We start from the raw sequence: 18,027 nt of genomic DNA, 5'->3' as shown, positions 1-18,027 counted from the left end.
ATTGATCTGGATTAAAAAGAAAAACAGAGCTTTATGGTGGCCATGTTCTGCATTTCATCTTCATTATCAACTTGCAGCCATCTTTCAAGAGGGACCTCTAGGCGTCTGACCAGAATAAGAGCAGCGGGAATTTATCCATTAAATTGCATTGCATGACCAGTGTGGAGAAGGTACAGATCCTTCCTTCCTTCCTTCCTTCCTTCCTTCCTTCCTTCCTTCCTTCCTTCCTTCCTTCCTTCCTTCCTTCCTTCCTTCCTTCCTTCCTTCCTTCCTTCCTTCCTTCCTTCCTTCCTTCCTTCCTTCCTTCCTTCCTTCCTTCCTTCCTTCCTTCCTTCCTTCCTTCCTTCCTTCCTTCCTTCCTTCCTTCCTTCCTTCCTTCCTTCCTTCCTTCCTTCCTTCCTTCCTTCCTTCCTTCCCTCCCTCCCTCCCTCCCTCCCTCCCTCCCTCCCTCCCTCCCTCCCTCCTTCCTTCCCTCCTTCCTCCTTCCTTCCTTCCCCTCCTTCCTTCCTTCCTTCCTTCCTTCCTTCCTTCCTTCCTTCCTTCCTTCCTTCCTTCCTTCCTTCCTTCCTTCCTTCCTTCCTTCCTTCCTTCCTTCCTTCCTTCCTTCCTTCCTTCCTTCCTTCCTTCCTTCCTTCCTTCCTTCCTTCCTTCCTTCCTTCCTTCCTTCCTTCCTTCCTTCCTTCCTTCCTTCCTTCCTTCCTTCCTTCCTTCCCCTTAGATACGTTAATTTTGTCCACAAACGAAGCAAAACAAAACAGAATTCACACTAGAAATGCTGCTTGTCTGTGTGATCCTTTTGCATTCTTTGTTTAGTCTTACGTGCATTATTTATCTTAGCTCCCTAGGAAAAAAATCAGTTTTTATAGGAATACATTAACTGTAATTTAAAAGTGAAAAATCCAGAGAGTTTTTAGTGGTTTTGATCAAGATTTAAAAATACCATTAAAAACCTTCCAGACTCTAATTAGTCTAAGGACAAATTCTAACTTACATTCTTTGGGTTTTTTTACTTAATTTTCTAACTTACATTATTTTTTATTCCAGGACTGTGCTGGCTTTTTTTCTCAGTCACTGAAAGCCTAAATTATCAGAGAAATATATACTAAGAATTCCCTTCATTTCACAACTGTATGTTTCTCTCTCTAATTTTCCATTCTAAACTGGTCAGGGTTATTTTCCTGTTTTGTACTTCAGCCACTGACAGTGCAAAAGAAAAACTGAAAGCTAAAAAGCTGTATCTGTCCTGAATGAGCAAATGCACAATCCCAGCCTCGTTCTTTCAAAATGCTCTGGTAACATTTGCTCTAAAACAAAAATTTGTAGCTCTGGAAAGTTTTGTGCTTCCACTCTTGGCCTTTAGAAATATATCCCCTACTTAAACAAAGATCAGAAATACTAAATCTCCTTTTGTCATGAACACCACAGAAAGATAATATCCCAATCTGTACCATTCATGTACAGATTGGGATGAAGGCAAAGAAAGGCCTGATCTTTTTTTTCTAAAAGCATAGAGGGACACCAAGGAAAGTAAAATGAAGCAATGAATACTCTAATGATTAATTTAAAAAATCTTCAAATAATTAATTTAAGAAGTCATATTTAAATCAAATCTATTTTTTCATTTTTTCATTTTTCTATTCTGTATTCCACTACCAAATATATACTACACTGTATGTGTGTGTGTATATATATATATATATATATATATATATATATATATATATATATATATATATAGGCTATTTTTATTTCAGTGAGGCTGTTTCTATCACAAGAAGAGACCTTCAGACAAAGCTAATTAGAGAAGCCTCATGTTGGCTCACAAGGTGCAGGACTTCCTTGCTTTCTGAACTCTCTCTCAGGAAGGAGCCTGGGTGCTGCTGGATCCAATCTTAGCCCCAGACTTTTTCAATGTTTTCAGTCTAAAATATAGGTGTAATTGGAACTTTGCAGAACTTTGATCAAGAATGGCCACCCAAATATATTTATATAAATAAAACATTTGTATAAATTGATTATGATAATTATTAGACTAAAAGATCTTAATCATAAATATTTATTACCCAGTATAGGTGGTTACAACTACTAGTATAGTGCACTATTTTTTAAGCAGTATTGAATCAGTTAATATTAAAGCAATTATTACATAGAAATTGATGTTACTCCCCCATACCAAGGGCTGTGAGCCACTTTCACTCAGCCTCAAGGAGGAACCTTGAGGGGCATCCCCAGTCAAGGGGGAAAATCTCCACACACACTCCAAGAAGTAGCTGCTTAGAAGATATTAACAATTACAAGTAGGGTGAGACTTTTTTCATGTAAAGTGACTGACGGTCATACATCTCCAGGACAGCTGTGTCAGCTCAGTAGGTCTGGATAGGTTATCAGCACTGTCACTTGTTGGTTCCTTTATGAGGTACTTTGTCTGCAACATCCTCACCAGTGCCAGTTTCTTCCAGGAGACATTGTCCTTCCACAGGGTTTTTAACTTTCGGGTTGATTAGTCAGGTTGGTTTCAGCATTTTTCAACACCAAAAGCAGTTTGACCCGCATTCTCCATCCATTATTGATGTCTTTGCAAACAAGGTGTTGTGTTGTTTTATCCCCACAGCAAGAATTATGTTAGGGAATCTTTTTCCACAAAAGTTTCCCAGTAATTTCTGTCTGGCATTGTGGACCATAATTTTCATTACCCTCTCAATATGTCAATTGTACAGATTGATCAGATTTCCTTAAGCCTTAATTAAGCACTTGCTACTTCTACTAGGTTAAATGTAGACCAGTACTATTACAGTTATTATAGAAGTGGTAAAGCTTGTTAATAATTTGAAATCTCTACTATTGCTTTGCAAGAACAGGAAAATCTCATTGATTAAACATCAGTACATTTGTGTCACTTTAATTGTAGCATCACACTGTTGGCCTGGGATTTAGCTCTGGATGGTAGACACCTAGGAGCAGGTGTTGAACTAGACACCTAATTCAGTTTTCTAGCTAATTGGGAGCTAGTTAATGCAGTCAGGGGAGTCTAGATGAATGCACTTGTATTAGAGTGAGTTGAGCAATTCTCTAGGCTCCTTTCATTGCATTGGTTACCACTGAATATAATGAGAAATTAGCAATCCATTTCCCCTGTAGGCATATTGAGACATCCAAATTTAGGTACCTGCAGTCTCGAGTTCCGTCTACAGTTAATGACCTGACTGGCTCATCTTTTGAAAAGTCAAATATTTTGTCCAAGCTGCTGGATAATTTGCCATGAAAGTGTGTCCTAATCATGCTGTAATCCAGAAAATGCACACATAATACCGTCTTTTATTAAAAAAAACACAAAGAAACACCAACAGTTTTTACCCTGTCAAGGCTCTTTTAAATGTCTTCACTTACCAAGGTGGTGAGTTAGGCCCAAGACACGTGTTCATAGAGAATGATGTTTAATGGGTTTGCTCTGTATAAATAGTCCAAATTATTCTACCTGTTCAGGGACATATGGAACAAAAAAACAAGCTACCAGTATTGAGTTTAGTAGTAGAGTGGAGTATTATGAAACAAGAACCTAAAGTCCTTTCCCAGTACAACATGGAAATAGAGTATGTTTCTGGTGTAATAGACCTCCTTTCTCTTGTTTTCTTCTCTGTTTTCCTCTCATGCATCTGTAACATTTTAAGGTAGGTATGTTTTAATCTTCTACAGATTTTAAGCTGTTCTGAAAAATCTTTGTCACAGCTCTCACATTCCACAACATCTACCTTGATTGTTCACCTCTTGTGCTTTTGATTGACACATACCCCACTCTTTTCACCTTTTCCCTTTCTTTCCCTCAATTTTCAAACTGCCAAGATCTCATTTTTGTTACTATTGGATTAGGCAGTATATAAATCACACATTCTCCGTTACTGAGTAAAGAGTTCCTTCCAATTCCTTGTCTGGCAATGCTGCAACAAGATCATTTGGGAGTCTCTGGCATTACCAAGTGCCACTTGAGAGGTACAGAGGCTGTTTTGCCTTTCTTTTTTTTTTTTTTTTCTTTTTTTTTTTTTTTCTTTCTTTTTTTTTTTTTTTTTTTTCTGAGCTCACTGAGATTTGTACATTGGAAGGATGGAAGGAACCACTGTGGAAGGCTGCCTCAGAAGCACTATGCAGAAAGCCATGGAGAAAGACTGGAGCTTTACTTCTCTCTCTGCAAAGCTGTTAGCTTTCTTCCAGGCTCTCTGCTGTGCTCCAATTAACTCCACACAAAAAAAGACACATCTGGAGGGAGCCGCTCCTGAGCAGTGTGGACTCAAGCCAGACAGAGTTGTTTGGTCCCAGGGTACTCGTTACTCAGCAATACAAGTTTTGATCTCAAAATTCTGGTTAGGCCAGCATTTTTCCTTAGCTATATCACTTACTCTTCTGATCCAATCTCCTGACCAAAGAAACATTGGGGTTTGGATCAATTTATTCTAAACTGAATAATACATATTTTTATTTCTACAAATTATGAAGATATGATCCTACTTATTGCTGGAGGACACCACACTAGTTTCTTAACCATTTTTCTTCTTTCATAGATGACAAATGAAAATCACATCACAAAATGAAAATAGATAATTATGTAAGCATGGAGAAAGAAGCCTGAGTGTCCTAAACAAAATATTATGTGGGTCACATGAAGAAAGAACATGTGTGTAGCTTAGTAATCAAACAGAAAGATGCAGGTGAGATGTTAGAATATCTTTCTGGTCTAGAACTAATGTGATGTGCATCTACTTGTCTCTGGCAACATCCAAAATGTGAAAAATTACAACACTTAAATGACAAAAATTTGTTCAAGGAGGAGGTCAAAAGATTTTAATTTGCCCTATCATTTTTGTCTACTATAAATCTTGACATTATTTTGGTATATTAAGTTAATTAGTTATGTATATTTTTATTATTATTTTAATATACTTACTTATCACATATACTATACAGTTATCATATATCTAATATTTATTTCATATTCATAATTGGCCTGACTCCTTATACATCTGAGATATCCTATGTATCTATGCATATGCTTGTGAGAAAGGAAGAGAAAAAGACACTAAAGAAGAGTTAAAAGTCTTAACAAGCTTTAAATTTCTAAGTAACATACTGGAACTTCCAATTTAAAAGAATATAATAGCTGGAGAAAGAAAAAAAAAGTTAAAGAAATGATACTGACTTTGTTTCTCTTAAATGTAGAGAAAAAATCTACATCCTAACTCTGTGTATATAAGACAATTTTGAAGCACCATATTTAGTTTTTACTTGATCCAAAGCAGTATATAATTTTAATAAAATATTGGATTACTAAGTATCATGAAAAGATTCTAAAGTTTGACCACATAGGTATCAAAGTATCTCAATTTTTTTTTTCTTTTGCATTTATTCCTCCTTTCCCTTAAGATAGTCTAAGCCAGAAATAATTCAATTGGAATCAACAGAGTTAAAATTCACGTAAGACCAGAACTTGGAAAACAAAATGCACTTAAAGTTCAGGCATGTTTATGTCTGGACTTTCCACTTTTCTTATCATAACAGAGAAATCTGAGTCTCTGAGCCAGAGCTGAATTTCCACTATGTTTCAGATGGGAAAGGATATCTGCACTGGGAATATTGTCCAACCCCATGATTAGGTTTGTTTTTTTGTTGTTTTTTTTTTTTTTAATAGCAAGGCAGAAAGAAAACAGATGTTAATTGCTGTGAGAGAAAAGTTATTGGCAGAAAAGAGAAACTTAAAAAGTGATGTTTTAGCATAAAGTGCCTTTAATTGGAAATGGCAGTACCACAGCGAGAGAGGGAAGCAATCTTAAAATGTAAGGCATGGCTCAAGAGCAGCATTCAGGCTGTATTTCCAAGCAGGCACTTTCTGAATTTTGAGGCTATTTTGCATATCCTGCATGTAGCTAATAACGTGATGAAATGTCAGACTTGTGCTTCATCTCCCTTCTCATTACCTGCACTTGCCTTTGGATGGCAGAGGACAACACAGAATTACCATAGAAATACCTCACTTATCTTGCAAGGTATTTGTCATACAAATCTTCCTTTAGGGAGGAAGGAAATCACTGTGTTAGTGATTATAAATAAGATCCCTTAAAGAGGCATCATTTCCCCTCTGAATCCAGTATTCATACTTTAATGAAGTTAGAACAGTCATTCCCAGCTAAGATGTCTCACATGCCAAATTTTATCTCTGTCTCTGCAGAAAGAAATTTAACACCAGTCATTCTTTACAGGGCAGTTTTGCATTTTCTTCCAGTTCCCCCGATGTTGAAGGATGCAGTGATTGATGCAGTGAGATAACCCCAAAAAGTGTAAATCAGGACAAAATCAGGGAGAGATGGAACAGGGCAATGAGATGCACTACAAACCAACCAACTAAGGTTTTATTTCTGCTGCATCATCACTGAAAATAATTGCACTGCAAATGAAATTGAGACACCTAAATAAAAGGAATGGAATTTTGGGTTTGGGGTTTTTTTTAGTTTTGTTTGTTTTTTTTTTTTTTACCTCCATACTGACTAGGTCTAACATTTTTTGGCAAAAGGACAGAACACTTAAGTAAAGCAACATTAATTCCTGTTCACTACAGGAATTAAGTATCTGAATGAGTAAGATGTACTTAAAACCAAGTACAACCTTAAGCTGGGCAGGATTTCGCTCCTAAGCAATGAAGCACACACATTGAAAGCAATCTTTTACCTTAAGCTGACAAGCTATTACTGCATAGCAATAATAGTTACTGCATTTTTCCTTTGTTCCCTCTTAATTAAGCAGGAAAATGTTGTGCTAAGCATAATGTATTTGAGTGGTACATGCCCGATTTCTAATGGTATTGAAGTTTAAACCTTCTTTATCTGGGTGTGCTGCAGATTCAATAGTATCTGTATTATTTGAGATCTGTGGATCAAAGTAGTGCAACCATTGTCTCTCCTGCACCAAACTGGATAAGAGATAGCAGATTACATCCATTACCCCTCTCAGATCACAAAATGGTGCAATGTTTGAAACAGCAGAACAAAACCACCTTTCTCACAAATGCCATCACTAGAGCCAACAGCTCTACAAGCAGTCTGCAGAGGCTGCGTGAAGAGCAGCAGTTTTTAGCATTTGCCTTACATCCACACCCATTGTGCCATGGTGGTGGAACCATTTGTTCCACAGGGCTGTGGCTCACCTTCTACAGAGTGCAGGAGACAGCACAGCAACAGAGCATGTAATTGCTGTATGACAAAACACAAATACATTTTTCTGACGGAAATTACAAGGCTGACCTCATCCTTATGAAATGATATGGTAAACAGTTTAGTCTTCATAATACAGACAGTCTTAAACCAATCAAAAAAGAACGTTCTTTTCAAAATTCTGTATTAAATTCTATAAGTGACAGCTTCTATATCCTGCTCTGCAGTGCTGCAAGTTATTTACTTGCACTGGGAAATGGCTTTTCAACCCTCCTTGGTAGATGGCTGCTTTGAAGAAATGGGCAAAGGATCCTGTAGGTACTATGATATCTGTGATCTTAGAAGTGAGAGGGTTTTTCCCCATCTTTTTGATAGTGGGATTTGGATGAGCACTTATTCCCACGGCTTATGAATGAACCAACACTTTTCATTATTGCCACAATGTGCTAAAATCTTGAAGAGTAATAGCCTGATGTAAGGGACAAATAAAAATATGCAAAATAGTTATCTCAATTGTACCATTCCTGGTTCTGGCTAATTACTAGTACTCCGAGAGCTGAGAGTAAACAACATTAAATTTTCTGCTTGTAGTTGTAAGCCCAGTAGAATTTTAGGTAGGAGGAAAAAAAAAAAAAAGGTGAGTCAATTTAAGCATGAACATATGAAGATCCTCATTAAAATGGAAACAGGGGAACGTACTGCCAGAAGTATAAAACAAAACCTGTTTCACACTTTTTTATTGCTTAGCATCCAGCTGATCATGTCTTCTAATCAGTGGGAATTTCTTGTAATGTTTTGATATTTAAAATTCCTTTTTCTCTAAGTTTTGGGGTTACTATTGAAACATGCCAAGTTGCCAAAATGGATTTTAAATATTTTTTTCCTCCATATATACACAAATATTCACACTGCTCTATCATCCCACCTCTGCTGACCATGTCCTTACCAATATCCTGATTCATTCTGTTGTAAGCTGGTCACCTGTGCTTTCCTAACCAGGGAAATCTTAATTCCAGTGGAGATCTGGAAATATCCTGAGCAGATTTAAACAAATCACAAGGTACTGAAAAGAGCACACAAAAAGCAGATAAGTTTTGTTTTCTGTCAAATTATTTCCTTTTGCTGTCTTCTGGAGGAAAAAAATTGCATCAGTTTCTGCTGCCTACCTCATGCTTGTCTCCAGCCTGGTTCCAATGTTGCTGGTCCAGCAGTCTGGGGACACACAATGAATGGCATCAGCGAGCTTGTGTGGCTGCCGTGAGTGATGCTGTGAGCAGCACCTGTAGCACCACAGCCCTGGCTGCTTTGATTGCAGCTTCCTGGTGATTTATTTTGCGTATTTTCCTCTCAATTGCATGCTGATCAGTCTCTTTCACTGGCATTTTGGAGAGAAATCTCTCCATGGTTTCCTCAGACAGGACAGGATGGTCACAGCGCTTGTACATATTCCGCTGCCTCATTGAAATTTGCGTTGTCTAAAATGGAGTGTTTTGACTGAAATTTTGCCTGCTCTACATTGTGTTCTTTAAGAAATGCTTCTCATCTTTGGGTTTAAGTTGAAGTAACTGATTATGTGATTATAGTTAAAGCTTCGGTTTATCAGGAAACTAGTGATGAATTGTTATTGTAGTTGAACTATTGCAGTAGAACCACTAATATCTCTCATAGATATTGTGGTCCCTAAATATAATCTGCACACTGTTTGCCTTTTTTGGGGGTTTTTTTGGGGGTTTTTTTGTTGGTTTTTTTTTTTTTTGGTTGGTTTATTTTCAGTTTCCCTATATGACACATTTTTATAGAAAACTTCATAATATTTACTACTTTTGGTTGGAGCAGTCAACCAAGCAATCTTGGTATCTTGGTTCCTTAGTCTTCACCCACACTAATCCACATCCCACTTCAGCATCATTTTCAATTGTGGAATTCAGATCTGACCCTCAAATAAGGTATTGAGAAACATGAAGCTATTTGAGGCTGAGGCTCAAAGCGTTCCATACATCAGGGAACTAGGGCAGAACCTTTGACTAGTCCTATAAGTTCCTGAGGGTACAACCAGAAAAGGTTTCATGCCTCTGGGTGGGGTTAGAGACACTGAGAAGTGAGCAAGGAGCTGCTTCAGGCTGTTCAAGGAGAAATCCTCTTGTCTTTGATGTTTTGCTCAGAAATAAGCAAGGCTGGTTAGACCTGAGGGCAAAGGCTGTGCACAGAGAGGTACTCTGGCAAGTGCAAAGGTTTCAGTTTGAAAATACTGGAGTGCTTAGAGTTTTCCACTTCAAAATACATTTGGGTTTCTTTGGTTTGGGTTTTTTTTTCGTTTGTTCTTTTTTTTTTTTTTTTTGGTTGGTTGTTTTCGGGCAGGGGGTTGGGTTTGCCACTTTTCCAGTTTTACTTTGTATTTAAATATGCAATGAGAATATGTTAAAATCAGAGTGGAGAATTATATCTGCTCTTTAATTAGTAAAACATATCTAGTCTAATTGACAGTGTTTCTACAATGTAATTCAGAAAGATTTTGGACTATTTAGCATTTCAAAAAACAAAACTCCAAATTGCAGAGTTCTTACTTTGCTTTTCCCCTTTAAACTCATGCGAAAAGGTAATCTGATTATTCCTCCTTTGGCATGCTAACCCTATGCCAGCCTTTGTAGCAGCTGCATACTTATTACAGCAAATTGTTTGCTCTGTCTGCATGGTGTTAGTCCCTTTGTCAAGTTTTGATAGTTAATTTATACCAACCTCTTAGCTACTCTGCTAAGGAACATTTTTGATTACCTGAGCATGTGAATTATTCCCATTCAATGCAGTGAGTTTCAAAAGAAAAAGCAAAAGTCAAAAAAATTTCAAGCCAACACTTTTATTGATGCCATTTTATTATTTGATACTCTTTCTTTATTGTGGACACTATTAATTGTTTCTTTATGCTTCTTTCTTCACTTTCTGGTCCTATTTTCTTTCTCATATGGCATGCAAATATTTTTTAGCCTATCCTTAATACTATCCCTAATTGTTTATTGAACATGATTTCCTCCTGTTATTACTTCAAGATTCTGATTTTGACTTTAAAGATTGTACTCTCTCCTTCTTGCTCTTTAACACCTCTCAGTGCTATGACGGTGGATTTTCTGCTAAAACACATTTGTTTTTCACCTCTCAAAGTCTCTTTCCAGTGCACTTTAACATCAATGTCTGGCCAATGAATGTCTAAAATCTGATTTTGTTTTCTGCTTTCATCCTGAACTGGTTTTGTCTTTATGCTTCCCATGCCCTCACTCCTCTTCTGCACATCCTCTGCCATGCACGCCACTTAGAATCACAGCAAACACTCTAAAGAGCCCCAAGTTCCCAAAACAATATGTTGCTTGACTGTGTTTCCTTGCCTCAACTTCTGTTTCCATCAATTGAACCACAGACAGTATAACTTTTTCTGAATTCACTAGTTAAATCAATAGATTAGCAAACACAGTTCATACACCAATCTATTACTTAAACTATTCTCTAAAAAACAAAGGCACCTTTGCATTGCCACAGCAATTGCTTTCCTCTAGAGAGTCCAGCAGTTGCTTCCACTTCTGTATTGTACATGTAGCATTAGATCAAGTGACTATAACAGTTTTATTTTATTTTCTGAGAACTAGCATTACATTAATTCATGCTTCTTTTATAGCTGTCAGGAAAAGAACATTCTATTATACTATTGATTTAGGAGGAAAGCAATATCTTTTCTTTGTTTATTAATTACTTTTGAAAAGGGAAGTAAATTCTCATTATTCTCTGCTCCATTACTGAAAGGCACTTTAGAAAGAACTACTCAAAGTTTCCAGAGTGAAAAATTGTAATGAAAAGAAGTTCAAGCAAATTTGTGGAGAATTCTCCAATCATAAAACTGCAGATATATTAAAAGAATAAGAAAATTATATTAACCTGGTAGTTAAATACACTTGTAAACTTCATTTAGGAGTACTTGCTGAGGTAGTATAAGGGCTTGAAGAAAGTGAACATGTGTTAGACCTATGGCAATAGAGGTCAAAAGGACTGACCAAGAAATCAGCAATCAGCTTCAGCCCTGCTACCTGTGTCTGCTGCCAATAACAAAGTGACAAAAGCAGGTGGGAGGAAAAGGAGGTGGAAAGATGGATGCCAGACTTCCTCTCTGCAAGTTGTGCACATAGTTTGACAGCAAATAATTTCAGCTCTTTCAGCTCTGTTTCATTACAATCACTGCAATATTCCCCTGTGTCCATTGGTGGCAGATCTTCATCTTGCTCTTTTTTTTATGCCTTTTCCTTGCTTGTCTCCTGAGAAGAGACATCCTTTCTCCTCTGCTCAGTTTCTGATGTGGTGTACTGTTAGGGATTTCATATGGTGGAGATGTTCAGCTAATTGTATTTTTAAACCCAGCAGACCACCTACAGAAAAATTCTCTTTGAAGGGGTCATGCATCTTATCCTGTTAACTTAAATATATGTATTAAATGCACATTTAATCAAACTGACAGAAGTAAGCAGCAGAAGCCCAAGTAGATAGATAAAATTAACACCAATAACTACACCAACTGACTTCTCCAGTTATTCCAGTTCCCTCCCAGCTGTGAGATAGCTTGCTCTAATCACAGGAAGACCATCAGTCTCAATTCATCCCCCAGCAGAAGCAAGGCGCATGCACCTTGCTGATCTCAGTGTCTGATTTTGGTGTCTAATAGGTAATGAACATCAAATGAAGATTTGCCCACTGCCAAGGAATTAGGCAAACCTCTCTTCCATTAAGGTTCCCTGGAGGGCAGAAAGGCAAGCTCACCTGGCAGCAGTTAGATTATTTTGTTGGAAAACAGACCTACCACAAGATAAAATCCCCAAGAAATCAAATCTTCATGAGCTCTGCCATTTACAGGGACAAATCTTAAAAATACAGTATGAAAGTTGTTAAATTTAAAACTTCTCCAAGTTTGAATTGCCCTACTGGTTGGAAGGAAAAAAAAAAAAAAAAAAGGAAATAACCACAGATAAGTGTACCTTTGTGTACTTCAATTTTCTGTGCTTCCTGTTCTTACGGTGTATCACAGCCCTGCCTTTACCTCCCTCTGGGATATTTCCTTAAAAAAACACCTTCCCACAAGAGAATAATGCTAAAAACCTACAACCCTCTCACAAATGATGAAAATGGAAGGGCTGAGAATTGAGCTGGGTCTATCAAATTTGGGTCCTACACTTTCCAAAGCAAACTTGAAAGGAAGTATGATAAATTTTTTGAGAACAAAGTTGGCAACTGCATTTTGATGTTTTGATTGGAAATTTTTGTTATATGTTTTTCCTCTTATTCTCCTTTTGTATGTATGTGCTTTTTATCTGTATGCAGGATTGTTGTCTTTTTGTTGAAATTATTCCCAGAAACATATTTCCAGAAAATACATGAGTGATTGTGATTTATGACAGTGTCCTTTAAATTTGCACTGGTAATCAGCTAAAATAGAAAATATTGAATCCCTAGCATGTTTATAGTTTCAGTCATTTTGTGAAGGGGACCATGGGATGGTCAAAAAATGCACAGACTTGTGTGCATCTGTGTTGAATGACTTTCCAAATATAATATAATGATATAAAAAAGAATATAGATTTCTACTGTAATGAGACTCATTTATGTCTTTCTCCAACACAGTCTATCCAATAAGTACAAATACGTGCTAGAACACTGTGTGTATTCCCAGAGTTGGAAAGTAGAAGAACAACATCTCCATGAGATGTCATCTCTTATCAGCTAAATTCTGCAACATGCTGTTCTGCCCTGCCTCTGAAGGACACAAATAAAATTGATGTCACTGAGAGTCTTCACCATTTATCACAAATGAGGGATAAGTTAGGGTAACACATCTCATTGTAACAACGTGTTAGGCCAGTCTCTTCTTACAGATAACAAGAGGCAGGATGAGATAAAATGACCTCAAGTATTGTCATGGAAGATTCATGTTAAGAAAAATTTCTTCTCTGAGAGGGTGGTCAGGAATTGGAACACGTTGTCCAGGGTGGTCTCATTATCCCTGGAAATGTTCTAAAGGTGTGTGGAAATTGTGCTTGGGGACAGAGTATATTGATGAGAGTGGTTAACAGTTGGACATGATCTTAGAGGTCTTTTTCAACAGAAATTATTCTATGATTCTATGGTCTGAGAGAGAGATTTTAGTTGGATTATTTTGAACAGCAAGAGAATGGTAAAGAGATTCCTATTTACTACAATCAGATCACAAGGCAATCAGAATAACTGAAAAATGTCAAAGAACAGAATCTCAAACATGTTAGACTCTGTAATTCCAATAGAAGTAGCCAAGAAAATAGGAAAGCCCTTCGGCAAACATTTGTATGCCTAAGTAGGATATGGAGGAGTGAAAGGAGTAGATAAAGGAATTGCACTGCTAAAGTTGTACAATTATACAGAAGATGAAATATTATTTCTAGTCTACTTCAAATGCTACAAAAATAGTAGATGACCCAGAATTAAGGCAAGGAAAAAAGTAGCAAAATTGACAGCAATTTAAGCTGATTACCTATGCAAAGGACTTAAAGTGGAGTCAATCTTAAATGGCTGCTGAGATTTTACAGTAATGGAACAGAGCGCGCAAAGACTGAGATCATGAGAATAAAGACTTATGGCATCTTTCTATCTCCTACCATAACCTGCAAAAGTCAAACAGTATTCCAGGTTAAAACATACTCTATTATGATATTTGCATTGATTTTCATTTTACTTCATTATGCCACCTGCCTAATGGTAGTCTCCATTACATTAATCTTTGTGCATTTAACAAATTTGCATTTAACCATTACAATACTGTTATGAGGCAAAGACAGTCTTATCTGACAGATTATCCATACTAAACAGAGAATGAACTGCAGCACAAAGGAGCAGATTTCTAAGTCTTTTAAGGTGCTAGCTTGCTCATTATCCTTTGAAATGGGGATCCAGTCCTAAGTTAGGTACTCTAAGTAGAGTTAAAAAATCCATATCTCAATATGAGATGAGATTCACCTTGCCACACTCTAAATATCAGATATCCAACCTAATCTAGTAGTCTGCAGTCTCCTTCTTTTCTGTTTTCATTTATTCTATAATTTAGCATAATTCAACTTTACCCTAAAAATTAAAAAAAATACTGGTATGGGCATAGCTGCTCTAAATAGATTAATTTCCAGGGAAGCTTGGACATTCATCAGGGAAAAAGCTTGGATTGGTTGAGAGTTTAAGGAATTTAATCCTGTCTTCCTTACAAACAGGTTGGGGGCTTTTTGCCTTTTTTTTTTTTTTTTTTTTTTTTTCCTGTCATCTTCTGCTGCAAAGTCACTTATTTTCAAGGACACAGACGGGTCAATCCAAGTAACTATATCTCTAGGCAGCATCTAAAAATTTCGCTTTTAATGGTCAATATTTTTATTTGACTTTGGATGACTTTTTTTTTCTGGTCTCTCGACTCAGCGTAGGGGTTCAGGTTCTGGTTTAATTGTAAGTGTCTCAGGTTAACACTTATGCTAATACTGTATTACCCAAGTCTATCTGCCTTAAACTGATATCTATTTGAATTCTGTGTTATTACTTAATTTTAATTGTTGTTCAACTGTTCAGCAGATAAACAGTTGTTCTTCTCCCTCAAGTGGGGGCTATTTTCCAGTCTTAAACTGCTTATCTCCTAGTGTGTCTTTGGATTCAGCTAACTACTTCCATGTGTCTGTTATGTATCTGCACTATAGACAAGTGTCTACATGTGTGCTAGGTATTTATAAATTTAGCAAATGAAGAGAGAGTCATTACAAGCAACAAGACATAATTCAGGTGTCTAAGTGCAGGAATCATCATAATTTCTGATGCTGAAATCATCTGCCTATCACAGGTACATGGGAAATCTCCACCTTTCTGGAACGGCAACTTGAGATCAGGTGGGATAGCCCACAACATATCTAATGCCTCTAGTTGCCTAAGTCATAGCATGAAAATTGACTGCCAAGGTCTCCAGGGTGTTATCTTGTTCACACAGTTTGGAGTATGCTTTAGGAGATGCGTACCAACTCCACAGAATGTATTGTCTTATCTCCAGAGAATGGGATTTTGACATTTTTTCTGTATCTGGAAATAGATGGTCTTTAAGGCCCCTTCCAACATATATAAATTATATATAAATGCTGCATGTGAACACCTAACTTGGGATATCTGATACCTCTAGTTTCCATGAGGTCTTTTGACTTAAACAAAAATCAGACAGAAATATTCTGTGTGCCTTTTTAACTATCTCAGCTCCATAAACGTGCAAAACTGCATATTTCAATATGATAAGCTTCTGTATGATAAAAATGAAGTCTGGGAAGCCCCTGTACTTTTGAATTTTAGAGGAAGCATGATAAGTAGGATAGAAAACCCCAGCCACTTGCAGCACACTTTAAAGAATATGCTATCTAAATATTTTCTGGGGAAATAAAACAAACCATCCAAATCAAAACATACTGGTTCTATCCAAAGTCTGTCCTATTCAACCAAGTACAAATGCAAATCTTCAAAACTAGAGAAAATATTTTTAAAGTTTGATTACATCCCAGTTTGAGCTCATTGACCTGCTGTTTCTCGCTGCCTCCTTTTTCACTGAAGAGATGACCTTAACAGCAGACCCTAAAATTAAGCATACAATGAGTGCAATTAAATCACAGTATCACAGAATGGCTTGGGTAGAACAAGACCTTAAAAATCATGAAGTTCCAGCCTCTCTTCCATGGGCAGGGACACCTCCCACTAGACCAGGCTGCTCAAAGCCCCGTTCAACATGGCCTTGAACAAAACCGCAGGAGGGACATCCACAATTTCTCTAATTAAGTGGCACTTCTATAACTATTTTGTTATTTTGTTCAATCAAAACCCTTACTGGGTCCTGGAGAGAAGTGAGAGGAGTGATGAAGTGGATTAAATGCAGAGCTGGGTGCCCCTGTTGAGATCACAATTTACCAGCACTTTTTACGCTTTCCTGTTCACCGACTAATTCTGAAATCACTTCAGTTGATCTAAGGTCCTGGAAAGGCTTATTGAGGTAGGAGATGAATCCAGAACATTCATAGACATATGTAAAAAATCCTTTTGAATAGAACAGTGAATAACAATCAATAGATTTGCAATAGGACCAGACTTTACATCAGAAACTATAAAAGAGAGAATGTACATTTTTGTGAAAGTCATTGGAAACCAGGATGATGGTTCTAACCTACAAAGATTCAGGTCAAGTGTAGCTAATAAATCATCTCTCTTCAGTCATGACAACCTTGAAGGAAGAATTCAGGCTAGAACTCCCACAGTGTAGAAAAGCCAGAGCAGATTCTCTATGGTTTATTTCAGCTGGATTGTCTGCTTTTCCAGTCTGCACTTGTTAAACAGCTACGTACCACTTTCTTCTTTCTTTTTCCTTTGATCTTTTAAGGCTGTGGAGGCTTTATAGTCCTTTGCTAATGATTTTGTTTTTGGTTTCTTGGGTTTTTTTGTGTTTTTGGCTTTGTTTTGGTTTTGGTTTTTTTGTTTTTTTTTTTTTTTAGGGAATAGATGCCAACATAGATGTTGGTAACTTTAATCTAAGTTATTTGTATGAGTGTTTTCCTCCAGCTGTGAAAAAGACTCCTCAATAGTGTTAGGTAAACCCAGAACTTGTCTCTATTGGAAATCATTTGCCTTCTTTCCATCTCTATACAGTAGCAGTGAGGATGCCAGGAAGAGCCAGGCAGAGGACAGGACTTCAGAAGCCACAAAGTGCCAGAAAGCACAAATAAGCAGAGGAAGAGAAAGACCTCTCCCACTATTCTTCAACAACACACCTATCTTTGCTGCAAAGCTTGCTCCTTCAAGTAAACATATTGACATTTATGTCACCTTGCCACCCCACCTGTCCCTCTTGATGTCTACCTGCTCACATGCTCCATGCTTTCAAAATCCTGTGTTGTGAGCCCTCTGAGGTGGCATCTGCTGTTGTGTCACTTGCTCACGCAGAGGTTTGCACAATGGGGCTTTAAAGCATGGCTCTAGTTTCTAGGCAATAAGAGTTTTATAATAAACAATATTAAAAGCTGTAGCAGCTGCAATAAAACATTCATTTATAGGGGTTAGCTTGATGCATGGCTAACAAATCATTTAAACTTTTAAATACATATATATAAATAAGTAGCAACAATAAATAAGATGAGATTGCAGCTGGGAGAGAACTCCTGTGGCTGTTAATATTTTTCCCCACTTATCTTCCTTCTGCATAAGGGATAATAGGTTTGCATTGCAAATTCCAGGCAGTCGATCTCTCCTCAATGACAGTTTTGCTATAATTCTCCTAATTTCAAGCTCCCATTTAAAAAGGTAGCTGTAAATGGCATCCAGGCCATTTTTGCAGTCATCGGCAGCTGACTCAGTTGATTCATTTCCACAGATTTAAGTTGTTGCATGCGTAGTCAATCCCTCTGGAAAAAGGCTGCTTCCCCATATCAAACGGCTTGTGCCGACTCCAAATCCTGATTTTAAAATAAGCGTAAAAGCTAAGGTTTTTAGGGTCCATGTCATCACTCCAGCACAGCTCTTGGGAGAGAGTTATACACCATTTGCAAAATATTCCCTTCAGGAGTTTTCATAATGATTGTCACAGCAGAAACACATGAACATATAAATATAAGGGCTGGACTAACTCTTATTTTCCTTTTGAAAATCACATGTGTATTTGTCATCAAATAATTTTGAACTCAGCACTGATGTAATTCAAAGGGCTGACCTCTGATAAGTAAAAAATATGACTCACTAATTTGATGTGATAAAACACTGGTCAGTGTTACTCATGTTAGTT

The 18,027-nt window shown here is 37.2% G+C and overlaps 1 protein-coding gene and 1 long non-coding RNA gene across 39 annotated transcripts in view; one reads left to right on the top strand and one right to left on the bottom strand.

The window, feature by feature from the left end:
- LOC140685260 (uncharacterized) overlaps positions 1–14,475 on the bottom strand; it is a 53,054-nt gene extending 38,579 nt beyond the window's left edge. The window contains exon 1 of the long non-coding RNA XR_012058598.1: positions 8,360–14,475. This is a non-coding gene — a long non-coding RNA (uncharacterized lncRNA). The remainder of the gene's footprint in view (positions 1–8,359) is intronic.
- The window catches only part of TENM4 (teneurin transmembrane protein 4), a 1,535,912-nt gene that overhangs the window by 582,979 nt on the left and 934,906 nt on the right, over positions 1–18,027 (top strand). The gene's annotated exons all lie outside the window — the stretch shown is intronic.

This window comes from Taeniopygia guttata, chromosome 1, assembly GCF_048771995.1.
Source record: "Taeniopygia guttata chromosome 1, bTaeGut7.mat, whole genome shotgun sequence".
NCBI lineage: Eukaryota > Metazoa > Chordata > Aves > Passeriformes > Estrildidae > Taeniopygia > Taeniopygia guttata.
This window is presented reverse-complemented; position numbering and strand designations above follow the sequence as displayed.